The sequence below is a fragment of the Equus quagga genome, chromosome 14, assembly GCF_021613505.1.
Source record: "Equus quagga isolate Etosha38 chromosome 14, UCLA_HA_Equagga_1.0, whole genome shotgun sequence".
In the NCBI taxonomy this organism is placed as follows: domain Eukaryota; kingdom Metazoa; phylum Chordata; class Mammalia; order Perissodactyla; family Equidae; genus Equus; species Equus quagga.
Window position 1 is genome coordinate 71,977,727 of NC_060280.1, and position 12,620 is coordinate 71,990,346.

At 34.5% G+C, this 12,620-nt stretch overlaps 1 pseudogene; it reads left to right on the plus strand.

Moving 5' to 3' along the window:
- Positions 1-5,905: 5,905 nt before the first annotated feature.
- On the plus strand, positions 5,906-10,231 carry LOC124225594 (olfactory receptor 8G1-like; annotated as a pseudogene).
- The last annotated feature ends 2,389 nt before the right edge of the window (positions 10,232-12,620 follow it).

The window sequence follows — 12,620 nt, forward strand, 5'->3', positions numbered from 1 at the left end:
CAAAAATTTGTTCATACCTCTTTAAAGTCAGTCACCAAACACTCCCAGCCCACATAACAATGAATCTGCTTTCTGTCACTACATATTTGTTTTGAATTTTACATGAATAAGATTTTGTATGAATTTTAAAATTTAAACTCCCTCCCCTTATTTATGGTGGATATGTTCCAAGATTCCCAGTGGATGCCTGAAACTGCAGATAGTAACAAACCCTACATATACTATGTTTTTCTCTGTAGAATTTTATATGAATAAGATCTATAATGCAAACTTTCTAGCATCTGGATTCTTTCACTTAGCATAGTGCTTTTGACATTTATCTATGATTTGCTGTATATTTGAAGTCCCTTCTTTTTTATCTTTGAGAAATGCACCATCTCACAGATAAAATGCAATTTATTTACCTATTTACTTGTTGATTAATATCTTAGTTGTTTCCAGTTTTTTACTGTTCTGAATAAAACTGTCATGCACATTCATGTACAAGTTTTTGTGTAGACACGTGTTTTCATGTTTCGGGGTTGTAAATAACATAGCAGTGACTTTCTTGTATCTTATGTAAATATATATTTAACTTCATAAGAAGCAGCCTAACTATTTGCAAAGTGGTCATGCCATTGTACATTCCTATTAGTAATGTATGAGATTTCCATTTGCATGTTAACAGATGGAATTATTTATCTAAATTGCTTAACATAGTGCTTTGTATAATGTAGGTGCTCATAAATGTTAGTATGGTTTATTATAATAGCATATTTTAACTAATGTGTGTCATACATTATTTTATACGTCTGTTATTTATAAGGGTAAAAAAAGGTCTCTGTCTCTCTGTCTCTAACTGCCTCTTGTCTCTCTCTTCTCTATCTCTTTCTCTCACTCTCTCTGTTTTTTTTCTCACCTGAATGAGTACATATACCCTGACACAATTAAAACAGTGGCTTCTACAAATCTTAATAATTTTCATTATTGTATAATCACTTATGCAAAGTCCTGTTTGTATCCTTCCCATTTGTCTCTTTAACCAAGCTCCAACCCTCTTTCTCACTTCTTTTACTCAGCACACTGAAGTAACAGCCACTGCAATTCCATATCTAAAAGAAGCTTTCTGATCTGTGAACTTGGGGGGCCCTGCTTTAATCTGAAAAATTATTATAAGTAAGGGCCCCCCAAAAGCAAACATTGTATCAATATTCTGAATTATTTATAAATTTGACTTTTGAATCAAGTAAATATAGTGCCTATTTATACATAAAATAAACATAATTTGTACAAGAAAAGGTGGTTTAAATTCATTATTTTAAAATTTCTAGGGCCATTAACAGTAAGATAACTTGTCAGGATGCGCCTTGATCCTCTAAAACCTGCTATTCAGTGTGAACTGTAAACCAATAGGAGCTTGTAAGAAACGCAGAATCTCAAATCCCACTCAGACTCGCTGGATTAGAATCTGCATTTAAAAAAATCCTCAAGTGATCTTGTGAACAAACTTTTTTTACTAATTGATATATTCAGAATTGACAGAGAATCCCATTTGAAGGCAAAAATTAGACAACTGGGAGACATCAACTGCAATTGCTTCATTTCTCAAGAGCTTGTCCCCTGAGAAATGGAAATCCTTGGAGAATATTTGTCTCCATGTTATTTGGTGTCTGTAATTTCTAAGTCAGAGCCAGCCCTTCATAGCACAGCAATCAGAACTCCTCAGGGGACTGTGAAAGGTGAGGATGTTTGCTACCATGAAGCTGGAGAAACACAAACTGAAAATTTACAATTGGGGATGCTGACCTGTGACGCAGACCAGCTTCACAAGTGGCTCTGAGACCCAGGGTTGTGCCTGCCCTCTTCTTCAAAGAGTAGCAGGATGCTGGGTACCAAGGACTCCCAGCACAAACGTTAGCACTATTTTCTTCTGTGTCAAAGAGTGCAAGTTGCAAATAAAATTTGGCATTGAGGTTCCCAAGAAGTACATTCGTGAGCGTGTTAACTTCACACTTGTGATCTGAAGATATTAAATCTGGAAGTAATCACCCTGGAAATTCAGACAAATATTCCTCAATATCTTCATTCATTCATTTAAGTATTTAATTATTCATGAAATTAGTTTTTAAACCTACTGTAGTGTGCCAGATGTGTGCTATTTACTTAGAATACAGAGGAGAACAAGTCTGAAATGGCCCATCATCTGGTTTATAGTGTAGCTCAAGTCTGAAAATGTGCTGTTTAGAAAAGGCAGTTTTATGAGCATGTAGTAAGAAGGTCCAATCAACTACAAGGAATTGGAGAATGTTTCCATGATGAAATCAGTTTTAAATGAGATTTGAAAAGAAAAAACATTTTCCAAATAATAGAGACAAATAGAGTTGTCATTTCAAGTTAAGATGAGCAAATAAAATTGCAGATAGCTGAGAGAATGTGACATATCCCAGCAACTGAAAAATTTCTGAATTTGAAAGAAAAGTTTATGAAACTGAAAGGAACCAAACGTGAACTAAGTCTGGAGTGTGACAAGAGGTAGTGTGAATAAAGATATTCAGACTTTACCTTAAAAGCAATGAAGAAAATCCTGTCTCTGGTGTCCCTGAAATTGGATCATCATCTGATTAATGGCTGAGTGTACTCAATGATTAGAAATCAGAAGCTCATTCCATTTCTAAAAACTCAAATTTTTAGAATGTTTTTGCTTGTGTCTAGTAAAGGTACATTCTAAGATCTTTCAAACACAATATGTAAAATACGTCTTTCTCCCTTTACATTCCCTTCAGATATACGATGATTCTTGCTAATTATCTCATTATCTTCAAATATTTTCCAAGTTATTCAAAGTTTTTACTTGCCTTCCATCATGTCAATATATTTCTTTATAAAGACTATCCATAACTAAACACAAAACTGCAGATGTAATTTAAGAGTAGCACAGTGCTTCCAAACCTCATGGCACACGTAGAAAATGGTAACATTTGCGTGATGTAGCAGGGTTAGTGGAGCAGACTGCCTGTGGTCAGTGATGACTAGCTAGGAGTCTATAGATGCCACAGGCTCAACTCCACTCCCTGAAAGGCTAAGAAGACCAAAACCTCAGCACCCTTATGATTCATTCATGGTGTTCTAGTTCCATGGAACTTGAGTTGAGAAGCTATATTATCAATCTTATGAGGATTATTACTGATCATATTCTGACACTGTATTTCTATAAATGCAATCTGAAACCAATTGCTTAATTAACCAGTCACTTACTTTATGGGTTTTATTGAGTTAATAAGAATTGATACCTTATTTTTTTACATAAATGACACCCCAAAGCTATATACAGCATGCAAATAATTGATTTTTTTTAATGCAAGATTAAAAACATGTAAACTTTGCCCTCTTAAATTTCAATTTGTTTACTTTAAGGGTTTTCAGTGTCATTATTCATTTTTCTAGTAGTTTCCATCCATTAGGGTCTAGGTTATAATAACTTGTGAGGTTTTGTTGACCACAGAGTGTGCATCATATAATGGGGGATTGCCAATCTCCATTTTCAAGCTTAGCTAAGAAAAATAAAATTTCACAGAGAAAGTAGGAATCCCAGCTGATATTTTCTGGTTGTATTCTCTCCTATCCTCTAGAATTCAAATAAGGTAAAAGCCAGAAAGAAATGTCTTTGATATTTTTGATATTCAGTGATCTTATCTTATTCTTTGATAAAATTATTTACAATCCCACTTCAGTGACTACGTCCACTTAATTGTCATTGCTGTATACACCCGATTCTTAATCATCTAGACTATACATAATAATAAGAAAACATTTGCCCATTTTAATCTTTATAGAATTGAGGATAATCACTTGTTTCTTAGTCAAATATATTATTGAGAATTTCAGAGGTAGATCCTACGGAGATTTGGTTAGAGAAAATAAATAATAAAGAACACATTTTGAAATAAATACAAATTCAAAGACTTTCAGTTCCATGGCTCTGAACCCATTAGGGGGCCTGCTCAAATTTTTATGCCTCTTTGAGCTCATTTCAATTATATTTTCATATGACGCTTCAACATGATGAATATTAGCCCTCCTTATATTAAGTCTCGAAATTCATGAGAATGGTAACTGTGTTTTTGTGGCTTTTATATTCTAGCCTAGAACTCATTGTTTGGTATGTTGCTGTCTCAATAATTTTTGCAAAATAATAGAGGAGAGAGAGAGGAAGGGAGGAGGAAAGGAAAAAAGCATGGAAAGGAGGAAGATAAATGAAAAGAAGATAAAAGAGAAGAAAAAAGAAATGAAAAGATAGAATTTCTCAAGTTCTCCACCTGATGAATGCCACTACACTGACTTTGTGTCTGTCTTTTTTCTTTTTTTTTTTTTGAGAAAGATTGGTCCAACAGTTAGCATCTGTTGCCAATCTTCCTCTTTTTGCCTGCAGAAGATTGTTCCTGAGCTAACGTTTGTGCCAATCGTCCCTTATTTTGTATGTGAGATGTCATCACAGCATGGTTTAATGACTGGTGTGTAGGTCCATGCCCGGAATCCAAACCCATGAACCCCCGGAGCTGCCAAAATGAAGAGCACAAACTTAAGCACTATGCCACTGGGCCAGCCTCTGATTTTTTGTCTCTTAATACAATATTTCCCAAACCTGGCTAATCATCGAAATTACAATGGTAGTTTTCTTGGCTTTTGTGTTTTAAATTATTTTGATTTTTTTAAAGATTCAGACTTTTAAAACCCTGAAAGATTCTGATTCACTAATTCTTGTGTTAGGATAGAAAATCTTTAGTAAAAATTTCTCCAGATAAGTAGAGTTAATTTAGGAAGTTGATGAAATAAAGTTTTGAGAATACTTTGAAAGATACAGAAGCAACTAAGAAAATGATCTTTAAAAATACAAGTAGATAGTATTAGAGTGAAAAGGAAGGTGGTGTAATGATTTAACTGAGGTAACTGTATGTGTAATATTATACAAAGTTGAAATAATGTTCAAAATTGATAATTCAGGAAATAGCAAAATGTGCGAATTATTTAGATCTGTGGTGGTAAATTTCAGAAGAAGTAGAACCAGAAACTGTTTATCAGAGCTATTTTACAGAGATTAAGTTGTCTCCCAAGCAAAGACTGAGAGTGTAGGGAAGAAAATCCAGAAACTTTTTTTTTAATAATCATGTTTACATTTTTATATTCATCATTTTTGTAGATACTGTAATCTCCGTAGGTGGCTCTGATGATCAACCATAGTAGGAAATCCCTGAATTAATAAACACTCTGTGTTCCACTATGTTCTTTTACACCTGACTGTAAAGCAACCATCCCACAGAGCTCTATCTTACCCACAAGCATATTATGAGAGCCTGTACCACTTGCCTGTATGAAATGATGGTGAATTGTGTCCATCTCATTTATATTGAACAGCTAAAATATTGACCTTGATGTAAAATTTTTCTGATTGAAACAGGATGGATTCTAGAGAGGAAAGCATTTTCTAATCCTCTATGTGGAGTTTAAATGCACACAGATAAAAAGAGAAAGAGGTATAGAGGCTGAAGAAAAACACACTACAATATCTACCTTGATTTTCTAGATTCCAATATTGCCAGCTCTTGAGAATAATGCTTTCCAGGATAGATCTTCTAGTTGAGCTTAGAAGATCATCATATACAGGCAAATGATCTCATCAGCAGTTCTATTTTTTCTTAAGGTATTGATTATCCGAGTGTTGATGTTATAACCAAGGCTCACTTGGAGGCAAGAAAAGCCAGAGATTAGTTAGAGCCCGAAGTGAGACAGATCCTCCAAGTTTGAGTAGTCTCTAAGGGGAAAGGATTCATAGTAGGAAAAGGGAAAGTAAATTGTGTCTTGTTTTATGTAAATCTCAAAATTATCAAATGTTGAAATCTAAGAAGATATATAGATTGTCTTAAGGACAATGAATCTTGAGCTATTGGTAAATGCTCCAGGCATTAGACAGAGCATAGCAACTAAAGAACGTGGCTGTAGAACAAGAAAAAAACATGACGAAAGGAATCTGTTGTACTGCAATCCTGGCCCAGTGAGTGCTGAGTTGTGAGCAAAAACTATGATTTAGACACAGAACTTCATTCTCTGAAAAGACTGGAGGTGGGCAGATAGTAAAAATGATAAACATGAAAAAAATGATAAGGTATTGTAATTTTACTAAGTTAGTATCAGTAGAGGAAGTAGAGGAGGAGTTTTTCACTAGAGTAGTGTTTTTAATACTTCCAAAGATAATGAAGAAAATGTTAACTCCTTCTATAGGTTCTATTAGTCATGGTCTTTGGGAAACATGAACTGTCCACTTAGGAGACTTCAGCTTCCTAAAAAGTAGATCTGATTTCTGTTAAGGCAAGATAGAGTGGAGAGGTTGAGGATCTACCAAAACTGACTTTCCAGTGACAAAGCTTTCCAACAGCAAAGGTTTTAAGATGGCAGGGTGAAAAGAAAATTGGGTAAAGGCATTTCTATAGAACATGTGGTCACCAGCTGAGGATCACGTATACCTGTATGATCAAAAGATAATGAATAAAATGTTTTTAGAATGTTTCTGAAATGATGGAAGCATCAAAAAAAGGAAATAGAATTTACTATCAAATATTGGAATAAGGGAGAAGGTGTTGGTACTGATTTAACTAAAGTAATTCCACATATAATAGAAAGTTGAGAACTTATTATCTATTCTGAGCTTTCTAAGAGGTATTTTACTGTATTTCTACTATTGGATGTCACCTCTTTTTTTATATTTCAGGAGAAAACCTGTAAGATTGGTGGTGCTATTTTTTTAAATGTGAAGACCAATGAAAACATCTTGAAAGGTATTTTAGCTTGTGTATGAACCAGCACATAAATAAAGTCTGTAAAGCTTTTATGTGCCCTTATAAAGAATGTGTGTTATTTAGTTCCTGCATGCTATGAGATTCCAGTTTATGAATCTTATTCAAATCTTCTTTAACCTTGCTTAGTCTTTACTTTTCTGTTTTAAAATTAATATTATTAATTTATTTTATGATATATTTTATTAATTATTTTATCAAGATTATTCCTGGAAATACTTTTATCAAGGTTAAATCAAGCATGTACATACACATTCTAAGAATAAAGTTCACCTCAATGAGTTTTGACAAATTCATATACTGTACACTGGTGAAACCAACACCTCAATAGTGAAATGACGTCTTTTATCATCCTAAAGTTTCTCTCATGTCCTTTCCCAGTCATTCCCCCATGTCCCACTCCTGTCAGCCACTGACCTCATCTGCATCACTATAGATTTGTTCTGCTTTTCTAGAACTTTATATAAATGGAATTGCAGAATGTATCCTCCTCTCTTATGCCTGGTTTCTTTTACTCAGTGTGATGTTTTCAAGATTATTCTATGTTGCTGCATGTATCTGTGATTTATTACTTTTTAATGATGCGTGAAATTCCACTCTATGCATTTACCACAACTTATTTATCTATTCACTGGTTGAATATTTTGGTTATTTCTAGTTTTTGGTTGTTAGTAACAAAGGTTCCATGCTCATTTTTGTACAAGTCATATATGTGTAGATATATGCCTACAGCTCTCTTGGGTAAATACTGAGGAGTAGAAATGTTAGATTATATTGTAAGGGTATGCTTGACTTGCAAAAAAAATTGCCAAACAGTTTTCCAAAGTTATTGAACGATTTTACACTCTTCCTCACCAGCTATGCTTGAGAGCTCTAGTTGCTACATATCCTCTCAAAACCTTGGTACTGTAAGTTTTTGTTTGTTTATTTTTCCATTTTAGTGTAGGTGTGCAATGGTTTGCCACTATGGTTTTAGTTTCATTTTGATATCCCTGATGAATGAGGATTTCATCACTTTTTCATGTGCTTCTTAAGTATTCTTTTATCTTATTCTGCAATATACCATTCAAATAGTTTTCTTATTTTTTAATTTGGTAGATTGTCTTCATATTATTGTGTTGTCAATATTATTTATATATTTCGAATAAAAGTCCACAGTCTGTGGCTTGCTTTTAATTTTCTAAGGCTTCCTTTTGAAGAACAGTTTTTAAATTGATAAAGCAGAATTTATAATATTGTATAGTTTGTGTGCATGTTCTGTCTAAGAAATCTTAATCATTCCCATGTGTTGAAGACTTTCTTTAGTGTTTTCTCCAGAAATTTAATAGTTTAGCTTTTATGCTTAGATTTAAGTTTCAAGTTTATTTTTGTTTAACTGTGAGGTAGCATATTTAGATTTTTGTTTCTTCATTTTATATTGTTAAAGTGGATTTCATTTATAATTTTACTTTGATGCATATAATGATAAAATAATCCATTAACTGCTTAACAGAAAAGGGGACAGCATTTATGATTCTATATCCCCTAATTTTATAACTGTTTCTCATACCTTCTTAATCAATGAAAGATAAAAGAGATGAAAGATTTAAACATTATAATTAGTGTTTCTGTATTTTGAAGTGTGTAATTAACCCTTATATTCTAAATGATAGTATGTTGTGAGTTGTAAGTAACAAAAACAACAGCAATTATTGTTATTATTATTATTATTATTTTCAGAGTGCTAACCTGTGTTAATCAGGTATCAATGTTATTTTACTGGTCCAAGCTTATCAACTAATAAATGATGGTCAGCATATGAACATAGGCACTGGATTTAAAGGCCTACTCACTTAGCACTCCTTCAAGAAAAGGCAGATTATTTGGTCCAGGGGCTCAAACTGGCTAACAGTGGGTCAACTCAATGTAGTTTGTGCGGTTTTATTTCAATAATAATAATAAAAATTCTTAAGATTTTATGTAGAAACCCCAATTTTATGATTTTTATAAAAATAATTCCAAAGACTAGGCGATAATGGGCCTATTTGTACCCCTGGCAGAAATTAGCTGCTGGTTAATAAAGAATACTGCATTTAAACAGGGTTTACCTTCTCTAGGTTGCTACTCAGCCAGCTTCTCTCATTTTGAATGGCTCCTCTACATTTTTAAGTCTGTGAATCTCACTTTAGAAAAAATTGGCTTAAAGACATTTGAAATGTTCACAACAAGGAATAGCCACTCAAAAACTGTAAAGTGATCATCAATATGGCTGAAATACTTTCATATGAAACAACTTAACATTGATATTAGGTGTAAAAATATTTAATTAAGATGAATATTATTTTGGTAAATTTCTCCAGAGTTAAAATTATTATACCTTAACCAACAGAATACCTAAACAATTTTCTATATGGGGTACCTTTTATGAAATGGATAACAACAAGGAAATGCCTCCAAAAACTGAGCCTTCTTCTTTCTTCTTCAGAAACTGAGGGAAATGACAGCAGGAGTCATTCCACAGTGACTGAGTTCATCCTCGCTGGGCTAAGAGAGCAGCCAGAATTCCAGCTGCTCCTTTTCTTCCTCCTCCTAGGAATCTATGTGGTCACAGTGGTGGGAACCTAGGCATGATCACACTGATATGACTCAGTTCTCACCTGCACACTCCCATGTAGTATTTCCTCAGCAGCTTGTCCTTCATTGATCTCTGCCAGTCCTCTGTCATTACGCCCAAAATGCTGGTGAACTTTGTGACAGAGTAGAACATCATCTCTTACCCTGAATGCATGACTCAGCTCTATTTCTTCCTCATTTTTCCTGTCTCAGACTGTTACATGGCAGCTGCAATGGCATATGACCAATAAGCTGCCATCCATAGCCCCTTGATTTTCAATGTCATCATGTCCCCTTAGGCTTGTTTCTCCCTGATTTGGGGAGTGTATATTATAGGCATGGTTTGCACATGTTCTCATACAGCCTGTACTTAGAGTTCATTTCTGTAAACTTGATGTGATCAGCCATTATTTCTGTGATCTTCTTCCCCTTCTAAAGCTCTCCTGCTCTAGTGCTTATGTCAACAAATTACTGATTCTATGTGTTTGTGCATTTAACATCTTTGCCGCCAGCCTCACTATTCTTAGCTCCTACTTCTTCAACGTTGCCACCATCTTTCACATTCACTCCACTGAGGGGAGGTCCAAAGCCTTCAACACTTGCAGCTCCCACATCTTGGCAGTTGTGGGATTTTTGGATCTGCTGCATTAGCATACCTGCAGCCATCATCAGTCAGCTTCATGGACCAAGGAAAAGTGTCCTCTGTGTTCTATACTATTGTTATGCAAACGCTGAACACCCTGATATATAGCTTGAGGAATAAAGGTGCCAATGTTACCCTGAAGAAAATTCTAGAGAGAAGAATATTCTAGTGATGAGAAAAAAATTAGAATAATTTATTATATCTAAATTATTGACTATTACATTGTATCAATTGATATGTTTCATTTTAGCCCATCTGTCAACGTTTTTCCTAATGTGCTGAGATTCTATTGACATTATTTCTTATCTCCATGACATTTTTAATGCTCATTCTCTCTGGATTTTTTTCTTATAAATATCATTGAGACATAAATTAGAAGAAATACTATCAATGACTGGATACAAGGACTGAGTAATGCCATGACAATCACTTCCCCCCCTTTTCTTCCATACCATTGATAAAAACACAATCCTCTACCTTAATGAAAATATCATCTTCCAACAGTGATTATCTACCTTCTTTCTTCTATCCAATTAAGAAGCAACATAAATCATAGCAATATGATGGCTCTAATCTCTAGTTTTTGCAAAGCTCTAGCCTGGAACAGTCTTTTCTCTCTCTTATCCCTCCCTATATTTTATTTATCTGGCTTATTTCTTCTATCTCTTGCTTCGGAAATATAATTAGAACTTAAAATCTGAGGTAAGGATCATCCATGTATTGTGATAGTGCTCAATCCAACAGACACCCTGCTTTGTCATTTATTATTGTAGTTGTACCTGCCTGCTGATTATCCAAATCTGCACTGGACTGTAAGCTCCATGAAGGTAGCCCCCTATACAGACACTCTCATATCTCCATGATGTAGTACAGTTCCTGCCACCTACTATGTCCTTGATAATTTTCTTGTTAATTATTCCTGGTAAATATTTATAGGAAAAGCATATATATCTCATACTGTTTTCATCCATTAATCTCTCCAGTTAGCTATATATACTTTTGCTGCTGTTGCTTATATCAATTAAGTTTATGTTTGGAGAATCCTTCAAAGATCTGCAAAGTAATTGGTGACGTATCAACTTATTTCTATATGAAAGTTTAAATGCCCTGAGTTCCTTCTTTTTCAAGCCCCAGGACAGGTATAATAACTTGTGAATAACTGCTTTCTTAAGTCATTAAACCCTGTCAGCAGCTAAGGAGTGTCTGAGCAAGCGGTTTTTTTTAAGCATGCAGCATAGGGGGTTTGAAAAATAATAACTATATTTGATATCTGATGGGTTAACATAGCAAATCTGATGGTAGATTGATATTTAGAACTCAAACAACCCAATCTACAGCTCCATGATTTTCTATTCCTTGAGAAGAAAATAATTTCACCTATGGTGGCATTGAGAAAATTATTATGTAGGCATTCAGTGAATTGTATTATATGTAAAATATACTTCAATAAAATCGGTAAAAAGAGAGAGAGCACTAAAGAGTTAAATACAATAACTTGAATTGCTGCAGCTAGAGGAAATATTTTGGTTGCCTTCTTTTAAGGGGCTGATTAAGTTACTTTGGTCAGATTCCATTTTATGCAGCCTACTTTATCTATATATGTTATTTATAGACTCCTGGTTTTCAAAACAGTATTTTTCTCAGGTCTTTAGCTGGGAGGAAGGTACATGAATGAGTCATAGCTCTATAGCACTGCCCTATGGAAACTCTAAAACGTGTCATATATCCAATTGAGCTTACCAAGTCGGTTGGGCCTCCTTGTCTAAGCAAGGTCTCAGTCAATCATGAGCTCTATTAATCTGAGCCTTGGAAGACCCTACTGTCAATCTATTTCTTCCACTTTAAACTGAATTAAATGATTTGTCTAAGTTAAACCAACCTATTGGCTTATTTAATATTACCAGTATACTACAGAATAATCAGTGAAAAATTTACCAGATTTAGAAAAATGCATCTCTAAAAGCAATTAGGCCTTAAAATTATTTCCTCAGAAAACTCTTCTATGAAACTCCACATAAATTGCTTTTCATGTCATCCCTCTAGTCTCTCTCAGAGAAATTGCCTCTTTTTCTGCTTAGCCTGTAGTGCTTCTATAATTATATGATAATTTGAATGCTTATTCTTTTAATTTCTCTCACTTCAATGGACTATAAGCTCCAGAAGGACAGAGTATACACACTCAAATATTCATTCATGATTGTCCCAAACATGTCTGCTTTCCCATGTCACATTCTCTCAGACTATCTCTGATTTCACGAGCGGACACATTAGTTAATTCTGTGCAAGCTGAGACTCAGCTTGCATTAAGAGTAGTTCGCTTCATATCTGCAACATGATCTTTCACGTTCAGTCTGGAGCTTTCTCCAAGTCCAGGTGTCCACTTGACCCATGTATGAGTCAGCCTAGAGAGTTCTTGCCCTTGGGTAAGCTTATCTAATGGCACAGGAGACTGTGTAAATGCTGCATCTTCCTGCTTCTCATGGAAGCTACTCTGGGAAACACTATGCACACTCCTCAGGAGGGGCTAGCAAAATTAACTCCTCATGGCCAATAACAGC